Source organism: Calliphora vicina, chromosome 3 (assembly GCF_958450345.1).
Source record: "Calliphora vicina chromosome 3, idCalVici1.1, whole genome shotgun sequence".
Taxonomy (NCBI): Eukaryota; Metazoa; Arthropoda; class Insecta; order Diptera; family Calliphoridae; genus Calliphora; species Calliphora vicina.
This window is the reverse complement of record NC_088782.1, coordinates 92546338-92570136: the sequence shown is the minus strand read 5'-3', so window position 1 is coordinate 92570136 and position 23799 is coordinate 92546338. Positions and strand designations below refer to the sequence as shown.

The 23799-nt window shown below is 30.4% G+C and overlaps 1 protein-coding gene across 5 annotated transcripts in view; it reads left to right on the top strand.

Annotated features, from left to right (window-relative positions):
* mub (poly(rC)-binding protein mub) overlaps nt 1-23799 on the top strand; it is a 189472-nt gene that overhangs the window by 85010 nt on the left and 80663 nt on the right. The window lies entirely within an intron of this gene.

Here is a 23799-nt window from a genome sequence, read left to right as displayed (position 1 = left end):
TTATTCATAATTGGCCTGATAGTTTATACATTATCGTATTTTGGCCGATTATTTGAAAAATTTTACAGGTTTTTGGCTTAATTTAGTCCGGGAAATTAGGAACCCTAGTATGTAAGAATAGTCAATTTGACTTCCTGATTGTAATTAATGTTCTAAGCAACAAAACATTAATTAAAACTTTTTAATTCTGAAACCACATACTAAAATTACTAATTTATTATGAATATTAAACAGATAATAAACTAGATATTTAAAAGTCTTTAGAAAAAGCCATAAACATTTAACGATCTTAAATGTTTTGCAAAGAATTACATTTTGTTATAAAATTACAAGAATTGTTAGCCTCTCATTTGTTAGTCTCTCATTTGCTGGAACTGAACTACGGATATTAATTTCGTAACTCATTTCTTTTATTTAATAAAGTTTAGAATTTAATACTGAACATGGACCTGTCTAAACTCTAAAATAAAATATAATTTATATTCATAACCGAGAATATTCCTCAACTATTCCCCATCAACTCTGAAAAACTCTTCATATCAAAATAGTTTAAGCTACGTGATATTTCTGGTTAAAATGTTGGGCTAGAATATTAAATAACGAGCTGTTGGTTGGTTATATACAACATGACTTGACATAGGAAATATACCTGACTCTAGGATACCACCTTAGAGTTACTTAGGATACAGGTTTTCTGGCAGAATTGAATAACTACTTTGCATGCTTCACACAATAATCAATTCGAGTCCAAAGTGGGAACTTGTATGGAGAAAGAGCGGTTTTATTAGCTATAATGTGACTACTCCCTGATATTGGTTAAAGAAAAGTTTCTTTACACTATCAGTGAAATCATGCTATAACTTTTCATCTGAGCTAAAAGTAAGGGACTGGCAGTCAGTCAACTAGGTGAAAACAAGGTTAGTCTCAAAAATGTCCACAATTTGGTCATTAGCAGGGTACCGAGATAAAAAACTAATTTGCGAGACAGTTTTCTGGACTGGAGATAAGCTAGTTCAATCTGTCTGTACTTGATTGATACCAGCCGATCCTTTGAATGCAGAACGGACTGGACATGGAGAGGTGTAGTCTGAAAAACTTTGTATGTGTGGCAACGGGTCAATGTTCAATCAGGGCTAGGATTAGTAATAGGGGGGTCAGACGGCATGTATTGCTTGTGTATTGGGACAAGTATTCGATACATATGGAATTCCATGTGTATGTCAAAATGCACGTTATACATACGATTCATAATTTCCACGTTCAAACGTACATATGTAATTGCATGTGACATAACCTCTATTAGTTTATATGTTTATTCTTTTTAACAATATATTTATTTAAAATATTTTTAAATAACAATAAATATATTCAATGCAATGAAACTTATTTTGTTATGATTTTTCTTTACTCTTTTTTGTTTTGTTTTTTTTATTTTGCACTCACACAGTGTTGTATTTCAAAATACAACACTGTTATACACACGAAAATAGAACATGCTCTAATTTCAAAAATGTCACGAGTAATACACATGTATTTTACATACACAAAGTTTCATATGGATCACACGGTATGTATATGTTTACATGTGGAAAAATGTCCCAATACATGGCACAAAACACAAGCAATACATGCCGTCTGACCCCCCTTAAATGAGACTCCGGATTTTTATAGAATGTGCGATAAGATTGATAAAATAGAACATATAATCTATCATTGCCCAAGGATACAATTATATAGTATTAGTTGGCTCCGCAGGAAATTCGTCGATATATTACACCATTTCCAATTGTATTTCAGAAAATTCCAATTAAATTTCAGAAATTTCCAATTATATTTCAGAAGTTTCTAGTTGTATTTCAGAAATTTCAATTGGTATTACAGAATTTTCTGAAATACAATTGGAAAATTCAGAAATACAATTGGAAAATTCAGAAATAAATTTGGAAATTTCTGAAATACAATAAGAAATTTCTAAAACGTAAATGGAAAATTCTTAATTATTATTGGAATATTCTAAAATTCAATTAAAAAATTCTGAAATATAATTGGAAATTTCTGAAATTCAATTGGAATATTCTGAAATTCAATTGGAAATGGTGTAGAAGACATTACTGGTTGCAGACTATAGACATTTCTCTTATGTGTCATTAGTGTAATCAGGAAGCTTAATTACAGGATAGTGAGAATTTGTGGAGCTTGTATTTCCTAACATTTCCTTATCATTTTGTCCGTTATCTTATTATAGAGCAGGCTAATCTGAAATTGGAAATGATTGCATAAATTAGGTTAAATCATAGAAATGTAATGAAAGAGACACAAATATTCAATCAACACTCCTCTTGATGCTGTTTCAGAGTATTTAACATTTAAAAGTAAAAAGTTAAAATTACTTTTAATCCTGTTACAATATAAATATATACAAATGCATTCATTCATTCATACATACATTTTTTGTAATTACATGTAGAAGCTAACAGATGATAAAAAAAAAATAAAATAAGTAAATACATAAATGGCTTATGTATGCCATCCAAACCATGTACAAAAATAATATTTAAAAACATATTTCAATTAACAAAATGTCCTCTGTAATTGTTAACTTTTGCAGCAGTATGTGTGTGATTTTTTTTACAATTTCTTAACGTAATAAGATTACAATAAAAAGCTTTTAAAACAGGTGAATTCATATCGATGCTACAGTATTAACAAAAAACTGAAAATAAGCAGGCAGACGAATGGACGAATGGACAGACCCTAATACCATCTATGACCCACTTTATGTAGACAGACAAAGGAGATTAAATACTGCACAAAAAAAAAGACGAACAAATTTTTGTAATTTGAAAAAATTACATAAAAATCCCATCCAACTAGAAAACAAAGAAGAGAAATTAATATTTTAAGTAGACCTAAATGCAATTTGTAGAAAATGTTGCTGCTGCTGCTTGTTGTAACAAAAATTGAATCGAACAAAGAAAATACTTAGAAATAAAAACAATGACTGACTGACTGTTTGACACATTTGTCTAGTAACTTCTACTCTTTTTTTATTTTTAAAAAAATTTTCTTTCTCCACTCTTAACGAAAGTTGCAAGAAATGAAAACGTACAAAAAGTTAAATACGTGTTGCAGCTAAATTAGAAATGGCTACAGTTGCATTTCAAAAAAAAAAAAAAACGTAGCATGTTAAGAAAAAAGAGGGGTTTGTGTAAAATATTGAATTTCTCATCCCTCCCCTGCCCCCTAACTATAAAGAACGACGCATCTGATGTGAACTCAAGCATGTGTGAAAAAAGTAATCTGTAAATGCATTAGAAGAAATCGGATGGAATTAAATGTCATACCTACTTTCAAGTCAATGATAAACAATATAATATATGTTTGTTGTATGTCTGTATGTCTGTACTACATTCTAACAAATACATATGTATTTACATCCAACAAATACATTACATTATAGTTTATATTGTAAATGAATGCTTGGTTGGATGGATGGATGAATGTTTGGTTGGTTTGTAAGTCGTGGAAGAAAGAAGAAACATAATAATACCAACTAATACTGGCAAAACATGATGCGACAAGAAATGGACGATTATGTGCAATTTGATTCCAACAACGACAACGACAACAACATCATAAAGAGCTGCAAAAAAACTAAAACATGAATTATAACTGACCGACCGTTACAGTCTAATTCAAATGTACACAAATACAATCTACGCAACCAAACACACATACAAATAAATAAATACATGAAATATATTTCAAAGATACACTTCCCAACAGTTCTAGGTGACTATACCGAACTAATGATTTATTAGCAATCAAGCCTAAACAAACTACTAGGAGCCTGTCTGACAGTCCAACGCATACCGATTGCATAGACCCAGTTACCTTACTTGATACACAATTGATTACTAGACTAGCTACAGAACTAGTTATTTTAACATTTACGTGTCCTAGGCGAAATCTTATTGATCCCAAATCAGTCTAAAAGACATCTCCTAGTACTCAACCCAACCAAATACCAGCTACATAGAGGCACTCTAATATTATGTTCAACAATAGGACCAGAAGATTGGTATACCAACCCCAACAGAGCAGTCAATAAAATTCTTTATTCTAATGACATTTTATTTGAATGACAACTCAAATATTTTAGTAAAATAGGTGTTAACTTCAAATTACAAAAGGACACTAAGTGTTAATTGACTCTCCAATAGACATTCTAAAGTGCAGTGCAACAAACGATTTAAAGTGACTACACTCTAGATTACTCTGACACTCTAAAGCGACTATTGGCGTCACGCTACAATACCTGGTATTTATAAAGTAACCAAGTGACTACTCTCTGCATTACAGAGAACACATACGTATCAAATGACCCAAAATATATAAATTGGAGTCAGCCAAGTAATCAGACAGTAGTGAAAATAACTGTCTATAAGGGATACATTGACTATTTGCAAAACTGCTGGGTTGTGCGTGAAGAATATTGATGTTAAATAAAAAAATAAACTTTACTGAAGGTGTTTAGAAAAATTATTTGCAATTTAGCTTTATCAAAGCCTTTCTGAATCATTTAATCCATCTTAACTTCATAATCAAACTATAGGTCACAATTTTAAAGATAACACAATGAAATTAGAAAATGGCTGAAATCGATCCCGGATTTCTTTTATCCCTGATACAAATGTTCTTCCGGAAATATGCTTGATCGCTCATAAATCTGCTAGACATGCTGCTATCGTGACTAAATTAAGCAAAAGTCAGAAGTTTTATTTAAAAAATAATTATCTATCAAATTCTGTGAAGATTGATACTAGCTCCTCGAAAAACTCTTTAACTCTTTCAGGCACTATTTTTTGTGTATAAGTTTAAAATCAAAACAATTTCATTTTTACTTTAGTTTATTATAAAAGGTAAGAAAAAAATAAATCAAAATATAATAAAACCGCCCCATTCCAATGTTTTTTGTGGAGTGAAGTGGTTAGTTTACTCACTACCGCCACGGTTGGCATTAAAAATAACTATGATAAAAATTTTTATTTCGTATAAATTTTTTTGAAATCGAATATTTTTTACAAAATTTTCTGACCAAACAAACGAAATAGCAAAAGTAACACTGAATTCGATGAACAATAAACACTCTGTGCTTTTTTTATTGAATGCGTGGAAGTCTCTTAAGAAAACTGCGGTTTACAATATTATCAAATTAATATATTTATCTAACCAGACGGCAAAGTTTTGCAAAAAAATCATAAACGATGACTACAAAAAATATAATTGTTTAGCAAAATGGCAAAAGATGACAATAAACTATGTTTTAAAGACTATAGAAACTGTGGTTAGTAAACTGTCCACCCAACCGCAAAGAGTTAAAATGCTTTTAATTGTCATATATCTCAATAACGATTTCCACGTAGTCTCTATCAAATTGCATACAATAAAGTTTTGTGTAAAGTAAACTTAGTCCAAATGGATTTCTGTACGTCACTGTTAAATCTTATGTTTTTCAACAAATGTTAGTTGCATAATAAAATTTGGCATCAATAAGTAATCCCCATATAGAAAATTTTTCCGAGATTTACTTCAATACTCATGAATCTCTTATTCATATCGATATCGCAATGAAATTCGGCTTTAATAAAAACACAAATTCAGTGTGAATACTATATTAAATATTTCTATTATAAATGTTGATATGATTTCTAAAAATTACGCCGTCATAAGTATCTAGTTTCATCGTTATAAAATTCCGCGTAAATAAGTTTAATGTAAACCGAAACTATTCTATTAAACATTGAATAAGTCCATAGCTTCCGGAAATAATTTGAATGCTAGACCTCCCCATGCAAATAATAGCATCGCAATAAACTTCTACTTATAATAAGTTTCGTATTAAAAGAAGATAACACTTACAAAAAATTAATGTCAATTTGAAAATGACATTAATTTTTAATTAAAATGTATCAATGTATAATTTAATAAAATGTTTAATAAACGAATTGTTTTTTTTTTTAATAATGTTTGGAATTTCGTTTGCCTTTGATGAAATGTGAAAAGAAGATTTAAAGTAAAATTGCACGACTAACAGAGTCTACCAAGTTTATTTTTTCTAGTAAAATAAAAAACTAAATAACCGAAGATTTCTTTAATTTGTCTATCATTGCAGTTAAATCAAGAATAATTTTTATACCGGTTCTCTTTAAAGTCCACTCATAGTTCAACCTGTATTCTTTGATTTTAACACACATGCTCGTTGTTGTTTGTTTAACTATGACGTTGAGTGTGTGAACATTATAAGACTTTTCTAACTATAAAATTGTTTATTACCTCTACCCCTGCGCTCCTCAACACTCCAAATTCGTGTCAGAAACATTCATTCAGTCAGTCCATCAAGTCTCCTTCAGTCATTCAACCAATACAAGTATTGATCTTTGTTTTATTTCTTTTTATACTTAAATGGATTTGTATAAGAAAAAAAAAAACGGATACGCATACACATAACTTATACATTTCTAAGGAGTGGGATCGAAAAAATCTTAACATACAGAAATGTTAATAAAAAAGAAACCACGAAACCTACAGTTTTGATTTTTCGTTAAGGTTTTTATAGTGCTTTCTTTCATCTCCGTTTAAAATCGATCACACTTTTGGACATCTTTTTTGTGCTCTTTAATTCTCTTTTAAAAGGTATTGGGCTCTTTTTAAAAGAGAATCTCTCCATTGGTCTTAGCTCCAGGCAGTTTGGAGGATTTGCCTCTCTTTGGACATATACCACATTATTGTTCTTGTACCACTTAAGACCTTGCTTACCATAGTGATAAGATGTCAAATCAGGTCAAAAATATGAATGGAAGCATCTTTTGTAATCATTCCTTGATGTAAATTTCGGTATTTATAGGGCCCTTTGTATCAAATGTTTGGCTTCTTTTGCCGCAACTGCATATTGCTTGCCATACCAAGAACTCTTTGGGGAAATTTTCTTCTTTGGGGTCCTAAACTTTTCTAAAACATTCCCTCGAGCATCAGCCACATAAAAATATTGACCCGGAAGTTTACGGCCGACCTTTGATTGTTTGACCAACTTTTTGTAGGACCAAGTTGGATTTTGTTGAAAATATTTAATAATTTTAGTATGCACTTTTTTCTCGTCACTCATTTTAATCAGATTAACAACAAATGAACATAATTGACATTAAAAATATTAACTAACGTACTTTTCTAACTTCATCAAAAGAAAAGTTTTAAGAAAAAATGCGTGTTAAGATTTTTTCGATCTCACTCCTTATGTGTGTATGTCAATACAATAGGATACTACACATCAGAAGTTTTCGATGGATTATTTTATATTTAAAATTAAAAAATATTCTTATTACGGAGAGTGCCTCAACTGTGATGCTACAAAATCTCAACGAAATCAAACAAAGGAGTGCAACATAGCGCAATTAATTCTGTGTTAAACTGATTTCGTACTTTGAAAATAATTTCGACTTCTTTGGAAGTTATCTTAACCCTCTAACCCGCAAAAAGATGTCGAATATTTTTTTAGGGTAATTATGAGCCAATAAACTCAGAGCAGGAACAAGGTGATGAAGGTGAAGAGTGCCTCAGGGCATTGTTGCCGGTTTAGGTGTAAAAAAACAATAATTATGATACGATTTTATTGAAAAACTAATGAAAAATAACTTATAAAAAATATTTCGAATAGATCGGGCGACTAAAAGTTAGTAAAACTTTGATTTAGGAAAAAAATTACACAAAATTTCACGTGCCAAAAATATGACATCACTCACAAAACTGCTGACAGAACAAAAACTAAACGTCAGAATGCATTTCGACCTTCGAGGGAAATGTTAACAAATCTGTAACTAAAGTCACATTTAAATATAAAAAATATAATTACTTTTTGAGGTACATAATTGGTGTTTTGTAAAGCATGCCTTGAGGCACTCTTGCGGGTTAGAGGGTTAATATATTGTTGATATAAGGGGACCACCCTAATGTAGAATACCTACTTACATGGAACACACGTACTATAATCTCTATGAACATATTTCTCATTGTAGCTGCATGTTGTTAGTATGGCTATGTATGTATTTATGTATGTATGTACTTTTTAAGATTTTGGTTTCTGTTTCCAAGTTTTTTCTTTCAAATTTGTTCTATTCATCTTAAAAGTTCAAAGTCTTGTAACATGTTTTTTTGGGTTTGTTTTTTGTGCTTCCAACCATTTTACAAGTTTTTTATTGATTTTTTTTTTATTTTTTGCAACAATTGTTGTATTTATGTTAAAATATCTGTGTGTTTGTTTGTTTGCTTTAACAAAAAAATGTAATTTATTTTTGTTGCACTGGAATTACTGGTAAAATATTTGAGAATAGAAGAAAAAATCTGCAATTTTTGCACAATTTTTATTGTTTATTGCAACTTTGTTGGTTGTTGATAGAGCTTTTATGCTCGTTACTTTTATTCACAACAACTGTGATGTATTTGGAGTTCAGCTTGTTCAAATATTGTAGAAACAATAGTATTTTATTTTATGATTTTCAGATTATGTGCGTTATTGCCATTTTCGCTTTACTTGGCTTGTAAAATAATTTTGAAATGTCTGCAAAAAAAAGGTGCAATACTGTTTAAAGTAGCATGAAATATACGTTTTTAAAATTAAATTGATACATTGTTTGAAAATGAACAGCAAAAAAAAGTCATCTGTACAATAGTGATTGATGCTGTCTTTGCAATACCTGATATCATTGTAAAAAGTATTTTATATTTTTTTTTGGCAGTTTAAATAATTAGTTGATAGTGGTTTTTATTGTGTTTGCCTTCCCATAGAAAGTTGTTTTTCAATGATGTAGAAATCTTTAATTATATTAGCAATTTTACTTAAGACATTGCCAACAAAGCCTGTTTAAACATTTATAGAATTACATTGAAAAAATCAATTTGTATTAGAAATTCAGCATGAAACTCTTTGCTATATTATATCAGGATATAAAACGTTACATACAATTTGTTTTATATTTGATTTAAGATTAAATTTTGGTGCAATATTTCTGTCTGTCTGTATTTTATTTTTTTTTGCCAGTACACTGTCAGTATTTGATTTGGATAAAATGTATTTGCTACTTTATTTGTCTAATAGTAGTGTTCATTTGTAAAATAAATGTTCTCGTACTTACATATAGATTCATGTATAATGGTTTCTATGCCAAAATATGTAGACACATTAGAATCATACGAGATGTTTGTAAATGTTTGCATTTTTAGTATGTTTGTAGTGTGTAAATATCAGGAACAATAGACACTATACGAGTTCATATAAATAGTATATGGATGCATTAACATATATTTAAATATGTATGAAGATTAGGGTACCAGTGAACACTCAACTTTGTTTTATCAACATATTTGGGCAGACCTTTGTTGCCAGATCATTCTAAAAATCATATTCTGAGAATTTGGACAAAATCAGTTAACTTTAATCCGTGCCCCAACGAGGTCAAAGTTGAAATATTTGAATAATAATTTGAAACGCGTAAAAGGATTCAATTTTTAGCGGCAGTACTTTTTATTTTTAGTTAAAAAATTATTTTATTTTAATATCTTGTTGTTCTAGCTTTGTTTTTCACAACTTAATTGTATCTGCAGCTCATGGAATCAACCAATTTCTATGCAAATGTCCTTGTCAATGTCAAATCACTCTTCCTGGATTTGTTCCCATAATTCGTCCTTATTTTTCGGACTGAAAGCCTCTAGCTTCCTCTTGAGCACTCCCCAAAGGTGTTACATTGGGTTTAGGTCCGGTGACTGCGAAGGCCATTCCATAAGAGGTACTTTGTTGACAGCAAACCAGTCTTTTGCCAATTTTGAGGAGTGCTTCTGACCATTGTCCTGCTGAAACTCCCATCTGAAGAGCATCTCTTCCTCAGAAAATGGAAGCATTATGTTTTGCAATATATTTACGTAGTCCAGGGTGTATATTTTGTTCTTAATCCAATATATTGGACCGACACTAGAAGAGGAGAAACACCCCCATATCATGATGGATCCACAAACGCAAACCCAAACGAAGCACGATTTTCCATACATTTGTATTGATTTTCATTTAATTGGTTCCTAGATTCATAATTTTTGCTGAAAAAATAGATTTTTCAATACAAACTTTTTCGTATTAACGACGCAAATCGAAGTACTAACGACGCAACTTCGAAGACATTTGACGCAAACTGAAACAAAAACAAGTAAGAGTGCTATATTCGGCTATGCCGAATCTTATATACCCTTCACCTTTGTTGTGGATGCATTATTATTTTTTATAATTAGTATATATGTATGTACATTGCCCACTTTCAGCGTACAGCATCCTAAATTTATCAAGAACACAAAAAACAACAACAACGCCAAACGAAACAAAACACCAAAAGAAAAAACAAAATACGCAAGCCAATGAAACCAACACACGTCCAAACATACGTTTAATTGTATAAAAAACAACAACGCCAAAAGAAACAAAACACACATACGATTTGTTGCTTTTTTGTCAAAAAAACCAACACACAACCAAACAAACGTTTAGTTGTATAAAAAACAACAACAACGCCAAAAGAAACAAAACACAAAAAAAAACAAAATACGCAAAGCATGCACAACCAAGCATACGTTTTGTTGCTTTTTTGTAAAAAAAACCAACACACAACCAAACAAACGTTTAGTTGTATAAAAAACAACAACAATGCCAAAAGAAACAAAACACAAAAAAAAAACAAAATACACAAAACTTGCACATCCAAACATACGTTTTGTTGTTTTTTTGTCAAAGCATGTAATACATTGTGTTTTTTGATGAAATTTTCAGAGGTTGTCTCGGATTTTTGCTCATATCTCCGTTATTTATGGACGGATTTTGCTGATTTTAAATAGCAAAATTCTCGAAAGTATGTCTGACAGAATTGTTGAAGATTTGGATCCCGTAGATATCTGGGGCCTTCAGAAAATTGATTTCAACAGACAGACAGACGGACAGACAGACAGACAGACAGACAGACAGACAGACGGACATGGCTTAATCGACTCCGCTATCTATAAGGATCCAGAATATATATACTTTATAGGGTCGGAAATGAAACATGTAGAAATTACAAACGGAATGACAAACTTATATATACCCTTCTCACGAAGCTGAAGGGTATAATAATGCAAATCGAAGCAACTTCGAAACCACACAACTTCGAAATCTCAGAAATTTTAAAAGACTTCGAAAGCAACTTCGAAACCGACGCAGAACGAAGCGACGCAAACCGGGGTATTAGTGTATATTTTTGTCAATTAATATTCAAAAATCTGCATTTTTCCGAAAATCGAACTTTGACCTTACTGCTTAGAGTTTACCGATTTTGCTTAAATGTTCAGCATGTTAGATTTATACTAAGTGGTACAATAATATGTCCAAATATCTTTGAAGTTGGACAAACAAATGTTTCTCACATCCAATTGTCACCCTAACCTAAATAATGTGTGACTATAACTTATTTTTAATTTGTATACCCTTCATAATGAGTGTTTGTTTGTCATTCCCTTTGTAATTTCTACAATATTTATTCGGGACTCTATAAAGTGTATATGTTCTGGATCCTTATTGATACCAGAGTCGCTTCAGTGACGTCTCTTGGTCTGTCCGTGTATTGGTTGAATTAGGTTTTCCTCAAATCCTGGGTATGCTGCTGACTAGAATGTCCAAAAAACTGAAATTTAAAAAACCGGTTTCCGGTTTAACTGAAAAGTGTGTTTTTGAAAAAACCGGTTTCTATTATTGTCTTTTAAAAAACCGATTAGGCGGTTTCGGATTTTGTCTTCAAGAAAACCGGTTAACCGGTTTATATTAAATTTTTATTTAATGGAAATTTAGCATTTTTGAATTCTTTATGCAATTATTTTATATCTTTTACGAAATGTAATCAAATGCTACAATTTTCTATAAAATAAATCAATATTTTAAAAACTGGTATCAAAGTTTTTCATAAATATGTTTGAATGAGCTTTAGAAAAAATATTTCATTAAAACCGGTTAACCGTCTTACAAAAACCGTTTTGTCAAAAAACCGAAAAGTTAAAAGAAAACCGAAACCGGTGGAGTTTACAAAGATGGTATCAATATATCAGATATATTCATGAGAATTTTTGTATTAAATGGGTGAGGTATAAAAAAACCAGGACTAGCTCAATTCAGGAAGTATTTTTGTATCTCGAATACTAAGTCCTCTCCACTTACAATTAATATGTATTGCGGTAACGATATTTTAGCGGTAACACTAATTGCAGTTATTTCGGTAACGGTAATCGAGCTGAAAATGCAAACTATTATTATTTTCTTTAAATTTCAATTTGCAACTTTTGAACCTAGAACGCGATTTAATATTTGATGTTAGTTATCCTGCAATTAGTGGTTTCATGATTTTTTTAGTTGGATTTAAAATTAAATAAAATGAATAATAAAATCATCCCCTTCCATTGTGTGTGATGATTTCATGTGAAAACTTATTTAGATTTTTATTTATTTATTTGTTTAATCCTTTCTAAAGGTATTAAATAAATAGAGAAAACAATGGAGACCTTTTCAGTTTAACAAAACTGAAAACAATATCAGAAAACAATTTCATTTCATTTCGTTGGAAAACATATTGTTTGCAATTCTTTTTCTTACATTTTCTGTAAATTATTTAACCTTAACCAGGAAATAAGAATCAAAATTAAATAATACGTGCACAAAAATATAAACAAATCACATGAAAACAGGTATTAAATAAATATTTATCACTTCAAATACAAAGATTCCCGTATTCAAATATTGACCAGTTTTTTATTACAACACAATTTCATGTTACTTTAAAGCTGTTCAACTGGAAAGATGTGTTTAATTTCATTTCAAATACGTACTAAATAATATTTGAAGTTTTAGCAAAATAATATTTATGATTGCTCGATTTGACAGCTGAAAATTAAATATTTTAGTAGTAATACTTTAATTTTGCAATTATAAAACAAAAATAAATACATTCATATGAAAATTTAAAGTTCTATTATAACTTATACTTGTTAATATTAATTAAATATAATATTGTGGCATTTATTTGTAATAATTCAAAGAATTCATTGAACGAATAATTTATACACTTATCATTTTCTGTACCACCACGGGCGTCTTCAGCAATCATAAGTAATCCAACACTAATTTAACTCAACGATTGTTCTCCTTATCCAAAGTATGCATCAATTTGTTTGAGGATCAAGTAAAAAATATACGAAACCCTTTGGAAACCTTTTTTGTGCTTTTCAATTCTCTTTTAACAAGAGCAAAATTTCTCTTCACTAGCCTTAGCTCCGGGCAGTTGAGAGTATTTGTCTCTCTCGGTACAAATACCACATTATTGTTCTTGTGCCACTCAAGGCCTTGCTTACCATAGTGACAGGATGCCAAATCAGGCGAAAAATAAGTGGACGCATTAAGAAGTCTTATGAGTGGAAGCATCCTTTTTTGTAAACATACCTTGATGTAAATTTCGCACAGTGGTCCAAATGCTCAATCTAGCCGGAAAAAAGTCTTTTGAAAAGCCGTATCGACTTAAAACTTTGTACTTTTATATATTTCATCAGTATAAACAATCTGAAAAAATTTGTTTGGGCATGAATGTGTGTTTTTGTATGTACATTTTTTTTGTGGGTTTGTTTGAAGCCTATAAACGGCGAAACTGCTGGACCGATTTTCCTGAAATTTTCACACCGTCTTTCTGTATGTGTGGAAGGAATTAAAGGATACCATTCATTAAAAAAATTTAAGTGGGCGAAATGCAACGCCAACATTAATAAATAAAATAAAAATACAGCTCCTTTCTTGTAATTGACCTGTTAAACTCTAAATGAAATAAAAATCGCTGAGGCAAAAAGTGGCAGCTAATTTTTTACACATTAAAAAGCTACATATATATAGATGACGACAACATAAAAACTAAAGCTTAACTCTGTTAAATTACCATTTGAAATTCTAATAGAATTTGGACATTGAACAAAAATATCACATTTAAAACACACATGTACATAATTGCATTTTTTTTTCTAAAAAAAACATATTTTATGAAAAATTTAAACAGTGATTTTTACTCTTACCTTTGTTATATTAATTACACCAACAAATTTTTTTTTAAATTTAGAGCCTTAGCCTCTAAATTGGGCCTTGTATGTTTTTAAACATGCATTGGCTTTAATTTTTCGTACCAAATAGTCCGAGTTCAGAGCTAACCAGACTGCTTTCCTATCGGAATTGTTGGGAGCTCTTTTGAAAATGCTTTCTATTTATTTGCTTTAGAATCATCATGCGGACCACATTCCTTCTACCTGAACCAGGTTTTCTATCAACGGACAAGTTTTCCCGATACTGTTTAATACAGTATCAGTTTGACAGCAGACGAAGTTGAGTTTTGTTGAAAATCTATATATGTAAATATATAAATGTCTTTGTAAGTTTGTTTGTTGGTTTGTTTATTTGTTTGAGCATCACGCCTAAACGGCTTAACCGATTTTATTGAAATTTGGAACGTAGATAGATCCTTACTGGAAGCGTCAATAGGCTATATATTTTTTTTTACTACGACAGGGGTAGCGAAGCGCACCGGGTCAAGCTAGTAGTTAATAATTTTAGTACCCACTTTTTTCTCGTCACTCATTTTAATCAGATTGAACATAATTGACATACTTTTCAAAGGTTACTTTATCAAATAATACTTGGGTTAAAAGTTTTAATGAAAAACGTATATTAAGGTTTTTCGATCTCAGTTCCTATGTTGCTCTTAGATTATGTTTACCACAACCATGTTTTTTCTCTGGGCGCATAAAAAGGGGGCAGGTTTAATAAACAAGTGCCAAGTAGATATTTAAATTTTCAATTAATTATTTATGAAAACATTAATATTTTAAACACATATTTGTACATGTACGATTGTAAATGTTAGATATTGCAATGCTGTGATTGATGTGCGAATTTATATCATTTTACACTTATGTACCTATATATTTACATATTTACAATATGTTTTATGGACATCACTTGAATACACATTTATACATTAATGGAATATTGTATTCGTACATATGTATCTCATATGTAATTCACATATCCCAGCAATAAATTGAGCTTGGAAGCAGTTGCATTTATTTAGCTTTTTACAACTTTTCACAATGTTTAGCTTACAAAAATGGTGGAAAATGCTAAGAAATGCTTTCATTTAGCCCCAAATTATCAAACGTTTGTCATTTGAGAAGTTTAATTTCAAATCATTCTCAATTTGACATCAAACGCTCGTGTTTGCTGGGTATTGTTGTACAATGTACATGTCTGCACATTATTAATATTAATAATAATAATAGTCGTAATTTTAATAAATAGTTATTTGTTTTTTCGTTGTTCATATTTTTAATTATTTTGGTACAAGTTGTTGTATTTATGCTGATGAGGTTGTTTATGGTTTGATGAAATCCTTGCTTTAAGGAGTCCCATAAATAATAAAAACTAATTAAACTTCACATCTACATCGTTGCTCATTCGAACAATGGTACTTCCAAATGTATAGATTATCGTAAGCAACACAATCATATGTTTATTATCATTACACACGAATTATTAAATGGATTGATATCCAGAAAACAACTTTGTTAATAACACTGTGCATGAAATTTACACTTATTTTCTGTCAAGAGGGGCACCGTTTTTCTTTAGGTTAGCTCGTATTTTCGAGATATACCGATATTTCGAAAATGGAGGAGGTTGCATAACATATAATCGCGTAACTCAAAAACGGTTTAGTTTATTGAATAAATTGAAAAAAACAAATTTTTACCATCATGATATGCTATACTGAGCGTTTGAGATAGAGATTGAGGATTTTTGAAACGGTAACTTATCTGGTCTCAGATCCCAAAAATGGCTATCACTCGGAAAAGGCGATTTTAAACTAATTTTTGGAACTGTCGAAAATTCTGGTCTTACTTTAGATAATGTTGAAACAAAACAGTTCAGATTTATCGAGCTGTACTAAGAGACGTCTGATCAAGAGTTATGTGACTGTACAATGTTGATGTCGTGCACAGGGTCGAACAGGGTAATTGGATTCATACGTAGCCTGAACCAGTTTGATGAAGTTTAGGCCTGCAAAAAATATATATGAGTCTTTGCAGTAATGTTATGTAACTATTATTTAACCTTATTCAAATGTTAAATAGTGTTTAATATATACACGTAACTTATAGTATATCATCAACAAATATCATATGGAAATTTACATTTACATCTCTTGTAATACAATTTAATAAACTCACTCTCACTCAGTACAGATGAATACACACAATCAAACACATACACATTCAAAGATAAGTACATTTAAAAATTCAATTAAAAATATTATAATCTTCACTTTTATTACTATCATGTAGACACACATACACTAAAACTCACCTACACTCACAAAGATCCTATCATATCCTTTTCACACACAAACACACGCACAAGTTCGCCAACATTTTTTTTAAATATATTTTTATTTAAACAAACATATAAATTGTACACTGGAGGCCAGGGTTTCGAAGAACTACTAAAAGCAGTCGCATTTTACTGAATAGTTGACTTTTTACAGTCTCATGCTTAAAAAAAAGTAACTAGTTTCAGTTTTTGATCACATGGTTACTGAAAACAGTTGACTGTGCACACACATTACAACAGCAAGCAGCAATCGATTTTGTTTTTTCCAGCAGCCAAACGAATCAGCAGCCGCCATGTTTCAGTTTTCAACTCTATCGAACTGATTACACGACTTCATCAGCAAAAACATTTCTGTGTGTGCTGCTTACGCATTGTCAGTTTCGAGTTTTGTTTTTCGTACTACGCAGCGTAACAAAAACTGCTAGCTCGACTGAATAGTACGACTGGCTAGTTTGGCTGGTTGTATAAAATGTGTGTACAACAACACACACTTTATGAAGCTAGGTTGAATCGTATGATTTTTTGGTTTTTGTGTTTACATATCACAGAGGAAATTTAAATGTTATTATTGTTAATAGAAATAAATAGGAAATTCTTATATTTATTATATCTTAATTAAAAATACTAAAATAAATTTAATAAAATTATTAATTAATAAATTTAGAATAAAAAACAAGTAAGAAAGTATGGTCGGTCAAGCCCGACCCTACACCAAGTAAATGAGTAAAAATATTTTTCTTTTAAAATATCAATAATTTATATTTTCGAGTGATTTTCGGAAGTGGGCCTTATATGGGAGTTATGACCAATTATGGACATATCACCATAAAATTAGGTCGTGTGATTTATGTCTATATTAAAGTTAACAATGTTGAATTTTGTGTGTATACCAACATTTTTAAGCGATTTATGCACGTTAAAGTGATTTTCGGAAGCGGGTCTATATGGGAGCTATGACTAATTATGGACCGATCGTAACAAAATTTGGTGACATGAATTTTGTATATATAAAACTTATTTGGAGCGAAATTTGTGTAGATACATAGATAAATTAAACATTTATGACCGATAAAGTCCAATTTCGAGGGAACATTTGTATGGGGGCTAGGTGAAATAATGGACCGATTTCAGCCAGTTTCAATAGGCTTGGTCCTTGGGCCGAAAAAGTAATATGTACCAAATTTGATCGAAATATCTTCAAAATTGCGACCTGTACTCTGCGCACAAGGTTTACATGGACAGCCAGCCAGCCAGCCAGCCAACCAGACGGACGGACGGACATCGTATAATCGACTCAGAAAGTGATTCTAAGTCGATCGGTATACTTTAAGGTGGGTGTTAGACTAATATTTTTGGGCGTTGCAAACATCTGCACAAACGCATAATACCCTCCCCACTATGGTGGTGTAGGGTATAATTATTGATATTTATACCCTACACCACCATAGTGGGGAGGGTATTATGCGTTTGTGCAGATGTTTGTAACGCCCAAAAATATTAGTCTAACACCCACCTTAAAGTATACCGATCGACTTAGAATCACTTTCTGAGTCGATTATACGATGTCCGTCCGTCCGTCCGTCCGTCTGGTCGGCTGGCTGGCTGGCTGGCTGGCTGGCTGGCTGTCCATGTAAACCTTGTGCGCAGAGTACAGGTCGCAATTTTTAAGATATTTCGGTGAAATTTGGGACATAGAATTTCTTCGGCTCAAGGACCAAGCCTATTGAAACTGGCTGAAATCGGTCCATTATTTCACCTAGCCCCCATACAAATGTCCTCCCGAAATTGGACTTTATCGGTCATAAATGTTTAATTTATACATGTATCCCCACAAATTCCGCTCCAAATAAGTTTTATATACACAAAATTCATGTCACCAAATTTTTTTACGATCGGTCCATAATTAGTCATAGCTCCCATATAGACCCGCTTCCGAAAATCACTTTAACGTGCATAAATCGCTTAAAAATGTTGGTAAACACACAAAATTCAACATAGTTAACTTTAATATAGACATAAATCACACGACCTAATTTCATGGTGATCGGTCCATAATTGGTCATAGCCCCCATATAAAGCCCACTTCCGAAAATCACTCAAAAATATAAATTAATGAAATTTTAAAAGAAAGATTTTTTTTGCTCTTTTACTTAGTGTAGGGTATTATATGGTCGGGCTTGACCATATATTTCTTACTTTCTTATTGTTTTTTATTATATTTTATATTGACTAACACAGTACAACATTTTTCAGTCCATTGCTTTGGGACTCAATTCTGACAATTGCACGTGAAAGTAGCCCCAAAAATAAGGACTTCTGTATCATTAGTTTTGTCAAGTTGGCTGCTCAAGGTGGATTTTTATCACTTTTTCTATATTTTAGCACGGTTATATCTCGTATACCGTACGGAATATCTCTTTTGTGGCTGAAGCAAAGTTGTATATATTGAATAGTAGAAGAAAAGTACGGAACATACCATGAAAATAGTAACTAATTTTTTTTTCAAAAATATCAATGTAAAAAGGCTATATTAAATAACTTCATTGAAATAAAAATAAATATATTTTAAATGAGAAATAAAATGTGAAGTGTCTTCTTATTCAAAATTGCATTAAAACTTTTCTTGTGTCTAAAATTTTATGGATTTTATTAAGTTTTTTCCTTCTCCAGTAAATTAACAAAAAATCGAGTTACGCCTTTTTTATATTAAGCCATCGATATGTAGTAATTTAATTTATTAATTTAATTTTTAATAATGAAAAATTATGAAATTTATAAATGTAATGAAATCAAATTTAATGTTAATCGAATATATATATTGCATATTAAATTTTTTTCTGAAAAAACAAGAATTTTGCATTTATCTCTATTAACAATAACAATACTTAAATTTTCTGTGTGAAATGTAAACACAAAAACCATACGATACAACTTAGCTTCACAAAGTGTATACAAAAACAAATTCTAACCAACCAGCCAAACTAGCCAGTCGTACTATTCAGTCGAGCTAGCAGTTTTTGTTACGCTGCGTAGTACCAAAAACAAAACTCGAAACTGACAATGCGTAAGCAGCACACACAGAAATGTTTTTGCTGCTGAAGTCGTGTAATCAGTTCGGTAGAGTTGAAAACTGAAACATGGCGGCTGCTGATTCGTTTGGCTGCTGGAAAAAAACAAAATCGATTGCTGCTTGCTGTTGTAATGTGTGTGCACAGTCAACTGTTTTCAGTAAGCAAATTGTTGAAATTGAAGACTTAAACTTTTTTCAGTTCAGTCGTTACATGAGGCTATTTATTTTGGTGCTGAATATTAAACCCTGCTGGAGGCCCTACTATGCTACATACATATGTATTATATTTATGTATTATTAAAACATGTGTATGTACATTTGGGTAGCCCTTATTTTGAACTTGTTCGATTTTCGATGCTGCCAAGATCTTCAAGTATTATTTAATTTTTTGTTGATAATGTTACCTTTGAAAAGTATGTCAGTAGATATGCTTTTTTAATTTTTTGTTAAAAAAATTTTTTGAATTGTTATTTTAAATTTTTTTAATTTTATTAAATTTTTAAAATTTTAAATTTTTTTGTTTTTATAATTTATTTTTCGATTTTGACCCATGTAGGTCCAACTTACTATGGTCTTATATACGTCGCTGCAAAGGTCTTTGAAATATCTATCATTAGATATCCATATTGTATATATTAATGACTTAAGGTAGAGAGGGTCACACATGACAAATATTTGACGAAAAAGACTTAACCACTAAATAAAATACATTTGAATTATTTATTTCAAAAACTTATTTTACTTTGGATGATTCAAAACAAACAATTTAGTTTTATTTTATTTGATGCTGTTTGATCTTACAAAACACTTGTAAGAGTAAACACGTCAAACAAATTTGTGCTAAAAAACTGGTTACTCTTTTTTGAGCAAATATTTGCCATGTGTGACCCTGCCTTTAGTAATCCAGATATAGGTAAAAAATCGAGGTTGTCCTGGTTTTTTCCTCATATCTCAGCCATTTGTGGACCGATTTTGCTGATTTTAAATAGCAAACTTCTCGAAAGCATGCCTGATAGAATTATTGAAGATTTGGATCCCGAAAATATCTGGGGTCTTCAGAAAATTGATTTCAAACGACAGACAAAAATATACCTATTTCGCATCTTCCGGGTCAAAATTTTTATGTTGCTTTATGTTGTATAAAAAATTTAGGACCCAACACAAATAATTTTGCCCAAAAGTTTTTGGTATGGCAGACAATATGCAGTTGCGGCAAAAGATATATTCCGAAATTTACATCAAGGAATGTTTACAAAAGAGGATGCTTCCATTCTTAATCTGTCACTATGGTAAGCAAGGTCTTGAGTGATACAAGAACAATAATGTGGTATTTGTACCAAGAGAAGCAAATTCTCCAAACTGCCTGGAGCTAAGGTCAGTGGAGAGATATTTGACTCCTGTTAAAAAAGAATTGAAGATCACAAAAAGCAGTCCTTAAGTGTGGTCGATTTTAAACGGAGATGGAATACCAGTTCGAACAAAGTGACAGAAAGCACTATAAAAACCTTAATGAAAGGGTTTTCGGAAAAGGTTCATAAATTCATCACTATTGATTAGAATTATAAAAATATTATTTTTTCTAAGTTGTAATAATAATTTCAATCAAACAAAATCAAAACTGTAGGTTTAGTGGTTTCTTTTTTATTAACTTTTATGTATGGTAAAACTTTTTCGATCTCACTCCTTATTTAAATTAGACTATAAATATTGTAAAAGTATATGATTATGACCAAATTAAATTCCGAAACTATTTTTTTGTAATACGTTATAGAACAGATATCGAGTTTTAGAAAAAATAACCTTTGTTTACTACACGGAATTTTTTATATGGATATATGCTTCTGTGCTTTAAAGGGTTAATTTCTGAAATAATCAATTTAAACGCTTCTTAATATTGAAAAAAAAAAATAGTTTTAACATTTATTTTGCTTTTTAATTTCAATGTTTAACATTATTAATGATCTAATTGATGTACAAATTACTGTATTTTGACTCAAGGTTATCATGGGTTAATGAAGTCCAAATAAAAAATATATTCTTTTTTTATTATTAAGTTATGGTCCTATAGAATACAGTAATTGTTCGTAACATTCAACTTCATGTATTTTATATTTTTAATAATTTTTAGTGTCTTGAACTAAGTTACCTCAAAATCAATTTGGTCCCCATGATAACTCATAATTTAAGTTTTTAATCTTCATTTAGCATTTAATAGAATCGAGTACACTTTTATTAATTTTTTTAAATTATGTTTTTTAAAATATCAAAAATGTAAAATTTGGGATTTTAAATAGGCTGGAAGGTTATTGATTTTTTAATGGCTTTTCGATGTTAAGGTTACAAAAATAATTTTGAATTAGATTGTTTTTCAACATAATATTGTTTAAAATTTTTTGACCCAAAACTTCGAATAAACTGAGGAATCTCTAAACGTTATCCAAGTTTGCCCAAATTTTCAGCATTTGGTTTTTTGATGTCAGATAACAATTTTAGACCTTAGGAGCATTGAAAATCGAAAAAGTGCAAAATAAGGGCCAACCTAATGTACATACATATGTTTGTATTTAATTTTATGTGGGTATAGGTGTGAGTATTTATGTTTGTTTCTGTTTTTGTATGTGTTGTATTGGTTTATTCATAAATATTAAAGCCATAAGAATAAACATTGAAAAAGTTTACAATTACTTTAATAACATTGTGTATTATTTTTAATATTGCGACTACTTTTTGTTATTGTTAGTGTTATTTATTATTGTATTTTTAACAACAAATAAACAGTAAAGTAAAACACTTTATATATTATTAATAAACTTGGCTAACAAATAAATACTACTAACATAGACATGAATACAAACATACATTCATACATAAAATGTATAGATTTGTACACAACTAACTTCACGTACATTAAAATAATAATAATACGAAAAAGTGACCACAATAAACAATAAAATATATTGTCCTCTCTAACCGAAACAATTCATAAATATAAATACATATGTACATTTAAATGTATGTACATATGTATGTACATCCATGTACAATAGAATTGAAATACCTACATACAAACACTCATATGTATAAACCCATACATACTACATATTGTCATCGTTATGTCCACCACATTTATTATTAATTAAATATTATTAAATTAACTACTGAACCATATTTTTCAAACAACAATAATAATGTTGCAGCATCCTTAAACTTCCCTTACAAAGTAAAGGGCGGCATTTTACGTTTGTCACATTTACTGGCTACACATTCGAGTCGTTCAAAAAACTATATAATACATAATATGAACATTATTTTTATATTTTCCAATGCCCCTTCGAAACAGATTTCACAAGATTTCTCACTAGCTTACAGTTTTATTATGGAATAGCCAAAAAGTTCAACATTTCATAAAATTGTTCAGCTACCTTTTTCTTACTGCGAAAAACGTAATATATTTGGAATTACATATTATAATTTCCGAGGTGTACAACATTTTTTTTTTTTGCAATCGATCCGAGATATTGAAATGTTCCAGATACATTCTATTATTATATGAAAAATTTTAATAGTTTTTTTGTAAAAAGAATCAATTAGGCGTTCCCATAGATATTGTAATTTTAAGTTGGTTCATTCCTTCGATCTTGATATTTATCTTCCATCACGTTATCCTTGTTTTTCGCTATTCACGAAACTTGTATAAATGACAGATAGTGTACTTTCATGTTCATATTACTTCCAAAATTTTTGAAGTTAATTAAAAAGTCTTTCAGTCTTTCTTCAACCATTGGTAATTTTCATATCATGTGTGTGGTTTTTCGGTTATGTCCTAATCATAGGTACACCAAACTTCAAATGACTACGTTAACCGCCTTCCCACTGCCGTAAATATTCACTAGATAGTTTTCATACAAGATTTGGAGCACACGGCTTATTCAGGACTTTAATGTCCATCTTAAAGTAATTGAAATACGTGTTTCACACTAAGTGTGTTTTAGGTTTTCTAAACTATTCAATACAAATGTAACAAAACACTTCAGTCATTGCGACAACTTGATGACGTACCCAGCAGTTAAACAAGTAGTCAATATATCCCTTAAAGACAGTAATTGTCACAGATGTCTTATCACTTGGCTGACTCCAATTTATATATTTTTGACATTTGACACGTGTGTGTACTTTGTACTGCAGAGAGAAGACA